This window comes from Bufo bufo, chromosome 9 (assembly GCF_905171765.1).
Source record: "Bufo bufo chromosome 9, aBufBuf1.1, whole genome shotgun sequence".
Taxonomy (NCBI): Eukaryota; Metazoa; Chordata; class Amphibia; order Anura; family Bufonidae; genus Bufo; species Bufo bufo.
Window position 1 is genome coordinate 180,697,656 of NC_053397.1, and position 14,332 is coordinate 180,711,987.

Below are 14,332 nucleotides of genomic sequence, written 5' to 3' on the forward strand. Positions count from 1 at the left end.
CTGCCATCTCCACACTATTTCACCTTGCCACTCTATCGTATCCTGATGCTGCTGCTACTGCCATCTCCACACATGGTCACCTTGCCACTCTGTGGTATCCTCCTGATGCTTCTGCTGCTACTGCCATCTCTAAACTATGTCACCTTGTAACTCAGTGGTATCCTCCTGATGCTGCTGCTACTGCCATCTCCACACTATGTCACCTTGTCACTCTGTGATATTCTGATGCTACTGCCATCTCCACACTATGTCACCTTGCCACTCTGTGGTATCCCCCTGATGCTGCTGCTGCTGCTACTGACATCTCCAAACTTGGTCACCTTGCCACTCTGCTGTATCCTCCTGATGCTGCTGCTACTACTGCCATCTCCATACTATGTCACCTTGCCACTCTGTGGTATCCTCCTGATGCTGCTGTCGCCATCTCCAGACTCAGTCATTTTGCCAATCGCTGGCCTCCTCCTGATGCTGCTGCTGCAGCCACCTCCACACTCTGTTAATGTGCCACTCAGTGGCCTCCTCATACTGCTTCCACCTCCAGACTTTGTCATTGTGCCACTCTGTAGCCTCCTCCTTATACTGCTACTGCCATCTCCATACTTGGTCACCTTGTCACTCTGTGGTATTCTCCTGATGCTGCTGCTACTACCATCTCCACACTATGTCACCTTGCCACTCTGTGGTATCCTGATGCTGCAGCTGCTATTGCCATCTCCACACTATGTCAATTTGCCACTCTGTGGTATCCGGATGCTGCTGCTGCTGCTACTGCCATCTCCACACATGGTCACCTTGCCACTCTGTGGTATCCTCCTGATGCTGCTGCTGCTACTGCCATCTCCACACTATGTCACCTTGCCACTCTGTGGCATCCTCCTGCTGCTGCTACTGTTGCCTTCTCCACACTATGTCACCTTGCCACTCTGTATCATCCTCCTGATGCTTCTGCTGCTGCTACTGCCATCTCCACACTATGTCACCTTGCCATTCTGTGGTATCCTGATGCTGCTGCTGCTACTGCAACTGCCATCCTCACACTATGTCACCTTGCCACTCTGTGGTATCCTCCTGATGCTGCTGCTGTCGCCACCTCCAGACTCAGTCATTGTGCCACTCGCTGGCCTCCTCCTGATGCTGCTGCTGCCACCTCCACACTCTGTCATTGGGCCACTCTGTGATCTCCTCATGCTGCTGGCAACTCCAGACTTTGTCATTGTGCCACTCTGTGGCCTCCTCCTAATGCTGCTACTGCCATCTCCACACTTGGTCACCTTGTCACTCTGTGGTATCCTCCTGATGCTGCTGCTACTACCATCTCCACACTATGTCACCTTGCAACTCTGTGGTATCCTGATGCTGCGGCTGCTATTGCCATCTCCACACTATGTCACTTTGCCACTCAGTGGTATCCGGATGCTGCTGCTGATGCTGCCATATCCACACTATGTCACCTTGCCACTCTGTGGTATCCTCCTGATGCTGCTGCTGCTACTACTATCTTCAAACTATGTCACCTTGCAACTCTGTGGTATCCTGATGCTGCTACTGTTACTGCAATCTCCCCACTATGTCACCTTGCCACTCTGTAGTACCCTGATGCTGCTGCTCCTACTGCCATCTCCACACAATGTCTCTTTGCCACTCTGTGGTATCCTCCTGATGCTGCTCCTGCTGCTACTGCCATCTCCACACATGATCACCTTGCACACTCTGTGGTATTCTCCTGATGATGATGATGCTTCTGCTACTGCCATCTCCACACTATGTCACCTTGATGCTCTCTGTGGTATCCTCCTGATGCTGCTGCTGCTACTGTCATCTCCACACTTTTTCACCATGCCACTCTGTGGTATACGCCTGATGCTGCTGCTACTACCATCTCCACACTATGTCACCATGTCACTTTGTGGTATCTTCCTGATGCTGCTGCTATCGCCACCTCCGTTCTGGGACATTTTGCCAATCACTGGTCTTCTCCTGATGCTTCTGCTTCTGCCACCTCCACACTCTGTCATTGTGCCACTCGGTGGCCTCCTCATACTGCTGCCACCTCCAGACTTTGTCATTGTGCCACTCTGTGGTATCCTCCTGATGCTGCTGCTGCTACTGCCATCTCCACACTATGTCACCTTGCCACTCTGTGGCATCCTCCTGATGCTGCTGCGATTGCCATCTCCACACTATGTCACCTTGCCACTCTGTGGTATCCCCCTGATGCTGCTGCTGCTACTGCCATCTCCACACTTTGTCACCTTGCCACTCTGTTGTATCCTCCTGATGCTGCTGCTTCTACTGCCATCTCCATACTATGTCACCTTGCTACTCTGTGGTATCCTCCTGATGCTGCTGCTGTCGCCACCTCCAGACTCAGTCATTGTGCCACTCGCTGGTCTCCTCCTGATGCTGCTGCTGCTGCCACCTACACACTCTGTCATTGGGCCACTCTGTGGTCTCCTCATGCTGCTGGCAACTCCAGACTCTGTTATTGTGTCACTCGGTAGCCTCCTCACACTTCTGCCGACTCCAGACTTGGTCATTGTGCCACTTTTGGGCATCCTCAAAGTGTTGCCAACTCCAGACTCGGTCATTGTGCCACTCAGTAGCCTCCTCATGCTGCTGACATCACCCCAATCTCTTGTCGTCGTGCTACTCTGTGGCCTCCTCATGCCGCTGCCGTCTCCACAATCTTTCGTCGTTGTACCACTCTGTAGTCTCCTGATGATGCCGCCACCTCCAGACTCTGTCATTGGGCCACTCTATGGTCTCCTCATGCTGCTTTCACCTCACCACTATGTCATAGGTCCACTCTGTGGACTTCTCATGCTGTTCCCACCCTCCCCACTTCATGACTGGGCCACCTTTCGGCCAAGCTGATATTATCATTTATTTGACCTTTCCTCTGATCTGTCAGAAGGAAGGAAAAATGAGACACACAATGGATACTGTCTGTGTAGCAGCTCTAAGACCTATATGGTCCTATCAGAATTAGCTTATGATTTGGTTGCCAAAAGCAGGAGTGGGTACAAAACACAGAAGACATGCAAATTTTCTGTTCACGTATTATCTCTGTTTTGGATCCACTCCTGTTTTTTTTTTGGCATTATCAATACTGATGGATTATTGTGCAAATGCTGAACGAGTGAAGGCGGTTGCTTCACAGACAGGATCCATTTTATGTGGGTTATTGTTCTGATGCATCAGAGGAAGGGCAAATTAATCAGTGATGTCAACACAAACTTACTGCTGACACCCTCTCCACTCTGCCGGGGGGCTCTTCTTGTAAACGCGTTTAATAGAACAGGTTCTGTAGACATCTATGTGGAATCAGCTGGTGACGGTGTAAAAGGAGTGCGCTTCTTTTTGGCGCTAACATCGACCTGTAAGGCTGAGTTCATACTTGAGTTATTTTCTAGTTTTGGCCCTGTGATTGCCCTAATAAGTGAAGTCTGCAGTGATTCTAAGAGCGACCCCTGTCATCTGCATGTCATACTGACTCACAGTATTATTTCACTACCAAAACAGACTCCCAATGCGTGTTACTACAAGGCACAGTGTTCTACATCACTATAAAGACTCTCAGCAGCCAGGAAATAGCCGCTTTTTAACGTAATTTGCTGTAAATATATTCGAATCGAACCAAATTTTTCCAGAAAAATACGGCGAACCGACGACTCAAATTTTTGAAAAATTCACTCATCTCTAACAACAGACCATACATATCTCGGGCTCTGTGAAATAGATGCATATTATAGTAAAACACACTTATAAGAGAGCAGTACAGCAGATAATGGCTGAGAATTATTAGGTCTCTCTTCACCTTGCATGACCAGAGGGAAAAAATAGCTGTATACAGATTAAAGGTAAGAGCAACAACTAGCATTGAGAAGTGGCCATTAGAAGACCACTTTACTCTTTTTTACCTGGATGCTGGAAGAATATTACAGAGAAATACACTTTTCTTCATCTAAGGCAAAGATTCCATTTGTTGCCATAGCTGCATATATACATTCTCAGGTCAAGATAGAGTGGCTTGTTCCCCCTCCCCCAGAATGCTGAGCCCAGGGCACATGCCCTGTTAGCCTTCCCCAGATACACTATTAGCGCAGCCCACCACTGTTGTGCCCTTCCGTCGGCACTGTCTCTGATAGCTCCCATAGCCTGTACTGTGTAAACTCACTTCCTCCTTAAAATTTAAATTTTCTGGTTTAGTGAGGTAGAGTTCTGTAAGGATCCCTCTAAACTGCATATTTGATATTTCTGGGTCTTACCACTCAAAAAATTGCACTTTATGGCCAGTTTTGAGTGGTGATTTTTGTGTTAAAGCATGTTTTAGAGGCATTTTTTTCCTGTACAGACTTTTTAAAAAAATTGTTTCAACACCTTTTTAAAGGGCATCTGTCAGCAGACTTGTACCTATGACACTGGCTGACCTGTTACATGTGCGCTTGGCAGCTGAAGGCATCTGTGTTGGTCCCATGTTCATATTTGTCCGACATTGCTGAAAAAAATGATGTTTAAATATATGCAAATGAGCCTCTAGGAGCAACGGGGGCGTTTCCTTTACACCTAGAGGCTCAGCTCTCTCTGCAACTGCTGAGTCCTCTGCACTTTCATTGACAGGGACAGGGCCAGCGTAAACTTGATCACGCCTGGCCCTGACAATTGCAGTTGCAGAGCTGAGCCTCTAGATGTAATGACTAAAGGTTTTTTTCTCAGCAAGGTGGGCATATATGAACGTAAGACCAACACAGATGCCTTCGGCTGCCAAGCACACATATAACAGGTCAGCCAGTGTCATAGGTACAAATCTGCTGACAGATGCCCTTTAAAATTAAAAACAGAGACACAAAAAAGACCATCACATTGAAGGAAATGCTTGTATCACAAAATGTACGTGTCCTGCATTTCATATTTCCTATACATTTTCAGCAAACATCTGGAACTGAAAAAAAATATATACCAAAACACTCAAGAATACACCCTAAGGGCTTATGCACACAAATGTATTTTCTTTCCGTTTCCGTTCTGGTTTTTTTTGCGGACTGTATGCGGAACCATTCACTTCAATGGTTCCGCAATAAAAATGGAAGTTACTCCGTGTACATTCCGTTTCTGTATGTCCGTATTTCCGTTCCGCAAAAAAATAGAACATGTCCTATTATTGTCCGATTTACGGACAAGGATATTACAGTTCTATGAAGGGCCAGCTGTTTCGTTCCATAAAATACGGAATACACACGGATGCGGATTCGTTTTTTGTGGACTGCAAAATACATATGGTCGTGTGCATGAGCCCTAAGGGTAACTGCACACAATGCAGATTACTTGCACTTTTTCCTCAGGGATTTACATGCAGCAAAACCACAGTGAATACAGTACCAGCAAAGTAAATGAGATTTGCCAAATGTCATGTACACATTGCCTATTTTGTATCTGTGAAAATTCCGATTTTAAAATCTGCAGCAGGTCAACTGTGCAATTCCCCATCTTATGTAGAGTGATTTTTCCCATAGACTATAACAAATCTGCCATAAAAATGCAATAAAAGCTTCACAAAAAAACCATTGCAATAAATCTGAATTGGAACCTAATCTGAACACGGTGCAGATTTGGATTTGCAGCAGATTTTAGCCTATACATGGCAAGGGTGAAATCTGCAATGGTTAGCCACAGCATAAATTGATGTATCTATGCTGCAGGTCAATGTATGCTGCAGATTATTTTTTATATATATCTGGTAGTAAATCTGTAGTTTGTCTTCCCAAAGTGACTGTACTCTTTGTACAGCCGATTCTAATAGAAAATCATGCTGTTAATAGGCAAAAAAAAGTTCAGGAGTCACTATTGTTTCAACAAATTTTGCATAAATCAATAGTACGTACAGTACAGACCAAAAGTTTGGACACACCTTCTCATTCAAAAAGTTTTCTTTATTTTCATGACTATGAAAATTGTAGATTCACACTGACGGCATCAAAACTATGAATTAACACATGTGGCATTATATACATAACAAACAAGTGTGAAACAACTGAAAATATGTCATATTCTAGGTTCTTCAAAGTAGCCACCTTTTGCTTTGATTACTGCTTTGCACACTCTTGGCATTCTCTTGATGAGCTTCAAGAGGTAGTCCCCTGAAATGGTCTTCCAACAGTCTTGAAGGAGTTCCCAGAGATGCTTAGCACTTGTTGGCCCTTTTGCCTTCACTCTGCGGTCCAGCTCACCCCAAACCATCTCAATTGGGTTCAGGTCCGGTGACTGTGGAGGCCAGGTCATCTGGCGCAGCACCCCATCACTCTCCTTCATGGTCAAATAGCCCTTACTTTCAAAGTTTTCCCAATTTTTCGGCTGACTGACTGACCTTCATTTCTTAAAGTAATGATGGACACTCGTTTTTCTTTACTTAGCTGCTTTTTTCTTGCCATAATACAAATTCTAACAGTCTATTCAGTAGGACTATCAGCTGTGTATCCACCTGACTTCTCCTCAACGCAACTGATGGTCCCAACCCCATTTATAAGGCAAGAAATCCCACTTATTAAACCTGACAGGGCACACCTGTGAAGGGAAAACCATTTCAGGGGACTACCTCTTGAAGCTCATCAAGAGAATGCCAAGAGTGTGCAAAGCAGTAATCAAAGCAAAAGGTGGCTACTTTGAAGAACCTAGAATATGACATATTTTCAGTTGTTTCACACTTGTTTGTTATGTATATAATTCCACATGTGTTAATTCATAGTTTTGATGCCGTCAGTGTGAATCTACAATTTTCATAGTCATGAAAATAAAGAAAACTCTTTGAATGAGAAGGTGTGTCCAAACTTTTGGTCTGTACTGTATATACATATGAATAAAAAAAAAAACTTGCAAACTTTGCTTTTCAAGGAAAAATGCCTTTTTCTCCCTCTAGCAGCATACTTTCTAAACCCCCTTAGACTTCTGTTGGCAGGAGGATAGGTCATCAGTTCAAAAATCGCAGAAAACCCCCTTAAATGAGTTATCTTTTGTCTCTTCTCTAGCTGTAGCTCCCTCCTCCTCCTCCCTCCCTTCTCTCTTCATTGTCTTCTATGAGCAGCATGATCCTGATCCTTAAGTGAGCTTTTAGCCATTTTGTCTCTCAAGATGGACTTAGCAAAGAATGTTAGTTTAGTAGGGGGTAGAGAAAGAAAGAAGCATTTTCTCTGATAAGATTTATTACAAAGTTTCTTATGTTCCCCTGTACAGATTTATGCAAAGGTTGTTGAAATAACAGTGACCATTCCATTCTTTACTTTAGTACTTATTTAGTTAAAGCCACATTCTCTTTTTATTTTAGTAATTTTCTTTCTTCTTTACAGATCAGATCTTTAAACCAAACATAAATAAATAATTCCTAGTTTAATCACAGCTTTCAGTTTTTTGGGACAGAATTATCTGGAGCATCTATCAAATATCTAGATATAGACTCTTGTTACATCTAGTAGTTTAAATGAAAATATCCTCTTTGTTCTTCGCTAAACCAGTACTGTAGTAGGCCTCATGCACACAGGCGTTGCCCGGCCGTATTGTGGCCCGCAAACAGCCGATCTGCAATATACGGCCGGTTTAACACTAAATCACTTAAATAGGTCTGCAATCCCGAAGGAGTGGCGCAGAACGGAGGCATAGAAGCACTACAGAGTTCTTCTTTGGGGTTCCTCTCTGTGCCTCCGTACTGCAAAATAATAGAACATGTTCGATTTTTTTGCGGTGCGGATGGATCACGGACCCATTCAAGTTGAATGGGTCTGGATCCATCTAGGGCAACCGCACGGATGGCGGCCGTGGATTGGGGACCGCTAATTGCACAGAACGGCCGGCACACATTCGTGTGCATGAGGCCGTACTCTGTAGAGTTTTGAAAATGCAGTTAGACATGTTTGCCACTAGGGGGAAGCAGAGGATGGTAAGAATGAAACATCTCTGCTCTTGTACGGAGTCATCAGCTAGCAGACATTCAATACTAAAGGACCAATGAGATTCCCTAATATTTCTGGTACAGTATATATAATTAATATTTAAAATACACATTCTGCAGCTTTTTCCTATTAATCTGTATTGTGTGGTTCCTCTGGAGATTTATAAATATATACACAAGTAATTAATCCACATGTCATTGTGCATTCCTACAGACGGAAATAACTGCTGCACTGTTTGTGTTGTTTTAAATGGTAAAACTTTGCTCATGTTGTGCGCCAAATGCATCCAAAATGATGCAATGTGACCAGTGTAATGAATGAACCCTTATGGAGAAGCAAATAACCACAAAGTCAGGAAAATCTACCCCCTACACTTATTTCTGCTGCCCCTGAACTGTTTAGTCCTCTGCTGGAGTCCAGTTTGTCCTGATTTGTCATACTGGTCTGTTTTGTAAAACGAATTGAAAACTATTGTTTAAGGCAACAGTCAGTGAGAGAAAATTTATTTTCTGACTGAGAGAAACCTCCATCTGTCAGAAATATATTAGATATTACGCTCTAGTGATGAGGTGTAAAAGGTATCACTAGAGAAGCAATCTACATATTTTACCACATCGGGTATGGACAGGAGGGACAATGTAACATGGAAACATTATTGATGATTATGTGTTTGGTGCAACAAATCTGACCCTGTGATCCAGTGGGTAATGTCTGGGTCATAGTATCAATAAAAAAAATAAAAAAAACATACAATATCCTGGTATATATAGAGAAGTATCTGTAGATACCAGTACATTAAGCTTCTGAAGAACACTATAGAGAATAAAATCCTCCTATTAATAACAGTGGGCCCTGTGGCTCACTGATTACAGTTTCGTCATCCTCTACAGGGGGTCCTAGGATTGAGACCCAGCGGAGACAATCTGAAAGAGAGAGAATAAAAATTAAATATACATGGGTATCCCCCAAGTGTTGTAAGAATGCTGGAAGGCCCCCTTCCCCAGGGTGTTAGAGAATCCATTGGACAGAGCGGGGACTCCCAAGTAGAGACTCGAGAGTACATGTCAGATCTGATGACATGTCTATTTTAGTAAACACTTGCATTCCCATAAAAGATTAACTCTGGATCATCTCATAAAGCACTGCAGAATATGTTGGTGCTATATAAATAAAGATTTATTAACTGGATGTTGTGAAATTCCTCCTAGAAATTTGATAATCAATTAACAACAATTAACTAGGTGTTACCATTCCCCTTGTCAAAGGGATGTGTCTCTGTCTAAATGCACAGTGTGAGGTTAAATATTAGTGACACATCCTCTACTGGTAACATCTAATTATCAATTTATTATTACATTTCCAGGAGGAATAATAGAGGAATGACAGAACAGAGTTCTACACTGCGTGCAGAATTATTAGGCAAATGAGTATTTTGACCACATCATCCTCTTTATGCATGTTGTCTTACTCCAAGCTGTATAGGCTCGAAAGCCTACTACCAATTAAGCATATTAGGTGATGTGCATCTCTGTAATGAGAAGGGGTGTGGTCTAATGACATCAATACCCTATATCAGGTGTGCATAATTATTAGGCAACTTCCTTTCCTTTGGCAAAATGGGTCAAAAGAAGGACTTGACAGGCTCAGAAAAGTCAAAAATAGTGAGATATCTTGCAGAGGGATGCAGCATTCTTAAAATTGCAAAGCTTCTGAAGCGTGATCATCGAACAATCAAGCGTTTCATTCAAAATAGTCAACAGGGTCGCAAGAAGCGTGTGGAAAAACCAAGGCGCAAAATAACTGCCCATGAACTGAGAAAAGTCAAGCGTGCAGCTGCCAAGATGCCACTTGCCACCAGTTTGGCCATATTTCAGAGCTGCAACATCACTGGAGTGCCCAAAAGCACAAGGTGTGCAATACTCAGAGACATGGCCAAGGTAAGAAAGCCTGAAAGACGACCACCACTGAACAAGACACACAAGCTGAAACGTCAAGACTGGGCCAAGAAATATCTCAAGACTGATTTTTCTAAGGTTTTATGGACTGATGAAATGAGAGTGAGTCTTGATGGGCCAGATGGATGGGCCCGTGGCTGGATTGGTAAAGGGCAGAGAGCTCCAGTCCGACTCAGACGCCAGCAAGGTGGAGGTGGAGTACTGGTTTGGGCTGGTATCATCAAAGATGAGCTTGTGGGGCCTTTTCGGGTTGAGGATGGAGTCAAGCTCAACTCCCAGTCCTACTGCCAGTTTCTGGAAGACACCTTCTTCAAGCAGTGGTACAGGAAGATTTTCTCCTAGGCTGCAACGTTGGCCAATCGCAGCGCAGAGCTCACAGCCTGGGATTGGCCAGCGCTACAGCCTAGGAGAAGGAGACGCCCACAGGACAAGGGAAGACACCGCCTACTATAACTTAAGGAGCAAAGGTACCGGAGGGCATAACGGGAGAACGGAGCGGCGCCCGGGGATAATAGTATGTGCAGTAAGATCCCCGGGCGCCGCTCTACATGGCAGCATACTTAGTTCACATTGTTTTTACAAGTGAAAGGTCCTCTTTAAGGCCTTGTTCACATTTCAATTATTTGATCAGTAATTTCCATCAGGTATTGTGAGCTAAATCCAGGTGCGGGTCAAAAACACAGAACTTTTCATTATACCTTACCATCCTACTCACAGGGCTGTTATCGTAATCCAGGCCGGCCGGGCAGACGAGCGGCACCGTCACTGACTGACGTCACGTGCCTTCGCCGCCTGCTTCATTCATAAAGTAGGCCGGTCAGGCACGTGACGTTAGTCAGTGACGCTGCCGCTCGTCTGCCCGGCCGGCCTGGATTACGATAACAGCCCTGTGAGTAGGATGGATATATTGAATGTTCTACTACAGAGGGCGCCTCATGAATAGAATCATTATTAATTTTACACATTTTATAACTGTACTGGAGCTGGGGGCCGGAGCACACTGAACGCACCGGCCCCCAGCTCCTCCTCCCAGTCCCTCCCCGCTGATACATCGCAGCCTGCGGCTGCGATGTCAAAAGGTGGACGGAACGCCGTTCCGGTGCGTTCTGCCAGAAAAAAAGCCCTGATTACAGCACTCAATCTTTTTGGGTATGAGTCTATCAGCATGGCATTTTGACTCTGAAAGATTTGGCAACTTTTCTTTGCAAAAACACTCAAATCTATCAGATTGCGAGGGCATCTCCTGTGCACAGCCCTCTTCAGATCACCCCACAGATTTTCAATCGGATTCAGGTCTGGGCTCTGGCCGGGCCATTCCAAAACTTTAATCTTTTTCTGGTGAAGCCATTCCTTTGTTGATTTGGATGTATGCTTTAGGTTGTTGTCATACTGAAAGATGAAGTTCCTCTTCATGTTCAGCTTTCTAGCAGAAGCCTGAAGGTTTTGTGCCAATATTGACTGGAATTTGGAACTGTTCATAATTCCCTCTAGCTTAACTAAGGCCCCAATTCCAGCTGAAGAAAAACAGCCCCAAAGCATAATGCTGCCACCACCATGCTTCACTGTGGGTATGGTGTTCTTTTGGTGTTGTGCAGTGTTGTTCTTGCGCCAAACATATCTTTTAGAATTATGGCCAAAAAGTTCAACCTTGGTTTCATCAGACCATAACACCTTTTCCCACATGCTTTCGGGAAACTTCAGATGTGATTTTGCAAAATGTAGCCTGGCTTGGATGTTTTTCTTCGTAAGAAAAGGCTTTCGTCTTGCCACTCTACCCCATAGCCCAGACATATGAAGAATACGGGAGATTGTTGTCACATGTACCACACAGCCAGTACTTGGCAGATATTCCTGCAGCTCCTTTAATGTTGCTGTAGGCCTCTTGGTAGCCTCAAGACCAGTTTTCTTCTCGTCTTTTCGTCACTGTTGTGCAATATTTTTTCCACTTGATGATGACTGTCTTGACTGTGTTCCATGGTATATCTAATGCCTTGGAAATTCTTTTTTACCCTTCTCCTGACTGATTTCTTTTAACAATGAGATCCCTCTGATGCTTTGGAAGCTCTTTGTGGACCATGGCTTTTGCTGTGGGATGCGACTGAGAAAATTTCAGGAAAGACCAACTAGAGCAGCTGAACTTTATTTTGGGTTAATCAGAGGCACTTTAAATGATGGCAGGTGTATGCTGACTCCTATTTAACATGATTTTGAATGTGATTGCTTAATTCTGAACACAGCTACATCCCCAGTTATAAGAGGGTGTGCACACTTATGCAACCACATTATTTTTGTTTGTTTTTTGTTTTCTTCCCTTTTTCAATTAAATGGTACAGTTTATAGGTCACATTAAAGGTGGAAAAAGTTCTGAAATGATTTATCTTTGTCTCATTTTTTTACATCACAGAAACATGAAATTTTAACAGGGGTGTGTAGACTTTTTATATCCACTGTATAGTCCAGCTTCCCGTCACTGGCACCTGGAACGCCAATCCTATATGAAAAGGCCAAGTCATTAAATTTTCTCAAAAAATTCAATCGAATCCGAATTTATCCTCGACAAGGCGCTTTAAAAATCTGCTATTTCCCGGCTGTAGAGAGCCTGTATATCGGAGTAGAACACTGTGCATTGCAGAAACGCGCATAGGGAGTCCGCTGTGGTAGTGAAACAGTTATTGTGCATTACTATGACAGGCATTTGACAAGTGTCACTCTTATAATCAGTTCACACTTCACTTATTTTGTCAGTTACGGGGCCAAAGCTGACCAAATAACTCAAGTGTCAATGATAGCGTCAGGGATAAAGAACCGTGCAGTGGCCCAAGATTGTACTATAGAGTGAAAAAGCGCACTCCTTTTACACCGTCTTCAGCTGATTCCACGCAGATTTCCTGTTCTGTTACACGCTGATACAATTAGTGCCCCATGACAGATTAGAGAGGGTGTCAGCAGTAAGTTTGTGTTGACATCACTGTTTATTTTGCTCTTCTTCTCATCCGTCAACCCCAAAGAAAAAACTGATCAACATAGTGGCCCAGTCACAGAGTAGGGAGGGCGGCAACCATGAAGAGTCTACATAATGGACCGTTCACAGATTGGTGAGGTGGCAACCACATGAGGAGTCAACACAATGGCCCAGTCACAGAGTGGTGAGGTGACAACAGAATGAGTAGTCAACATAATGGCCCAGTCACAGAGCCTTGACGGTGGCAACTGCTTGAGAAGTCAACATAGTTGCCCAGTTACAGAGTGGGGATTGTGGCAACCGCATGAAGAGTCTACATAATGGCCCATTCACAGAGTGGTGAGATGGAAACCGCATGAGGAGTCACCATAGTGGTTAATCACAGAGTAGTGAGGTGGCAACCGCATGAGGAGTCAACACAATGGCCCAGTCACAGAGTGGTGAGGTGGCAACAGAATGAGTAGTCAACATAATAGCCCAGTCACAGAGCCTTGAGGGTGACAACCGCTTCAAGGAGTCAAAATAGCAGCCCAGTTATAGAATGAGGAGGTGGGGGGCAACAGCAGTGGCAGTAACAGTACAAAATAGTGGGTGGCAGTAGGAGAAGATGACAGCAGAGGCAGCAGGTGTGTGTCATCAGGCGTGTGGCAGTATCAAAATAGTGGCTTAAGCAGGTGGCCAGAAAAAATGGGTCTTTTTTCACACTGGCATGTGGAAATCCTGGCTGATCCACACCTGATTCATTTCTACAAAGGTTAGTCTCTCAACAATTTGGGTGGAAAGGTGATTTCTATTTGGGGTAACTATGCCCCCCACCGCACTAAACAGCCGCTCTGATGTAACACTACTGGCCAGGCAGGAAAATTTTTCCAGGACAAACTCGGAAAGTGGCAGCCACAAATCAAGTTTGGCTGCCCAGTAGTCCAGGGGATCTTGGATCTGGGGTGGCAGGGTGCAGTCCAAGTATGCTGGTTCAGATTCTGCGCCATATCCTGCTGCTTTAGACCTAAGTTGCTGCTGATGGACCTGATTCTGCTCCTGCGCCCCCACCCCCTCCAGCAGTCATAGCAGTAGAGCTTGAGTGCAGAGGGCCCCACAGTCAGACCTTAGTGAGGATGGGCGATGGCGCTCATAGGCAGTTTCCAAATGACTGCATAGGATGTCTCAATAGTAGTTGAGTTTATTCTCCCTCTAAGCAGTTAAAAAAGGCCCCCATTTTGGAGCGCAAGCAAGGACCTAACATGGTGGATAGTCGGTGGATATACCCTCTGCCGAATGGTGATAATACGGCTGTCACTACGCAAATAACTTAGCATACATCTATACATTTGAGCGAGGGACTCAGAGGGATTTCCTTCCTCCATCTCCACTGCATACTGCCACGGTGAGTCGGAGTCATCTGCTTGGCCTTCCTCATCTCTCTCCAGTTCCCCATGCTCCTCCTGCTCCTCTCCTGTCACTTGTGCACGTAAACC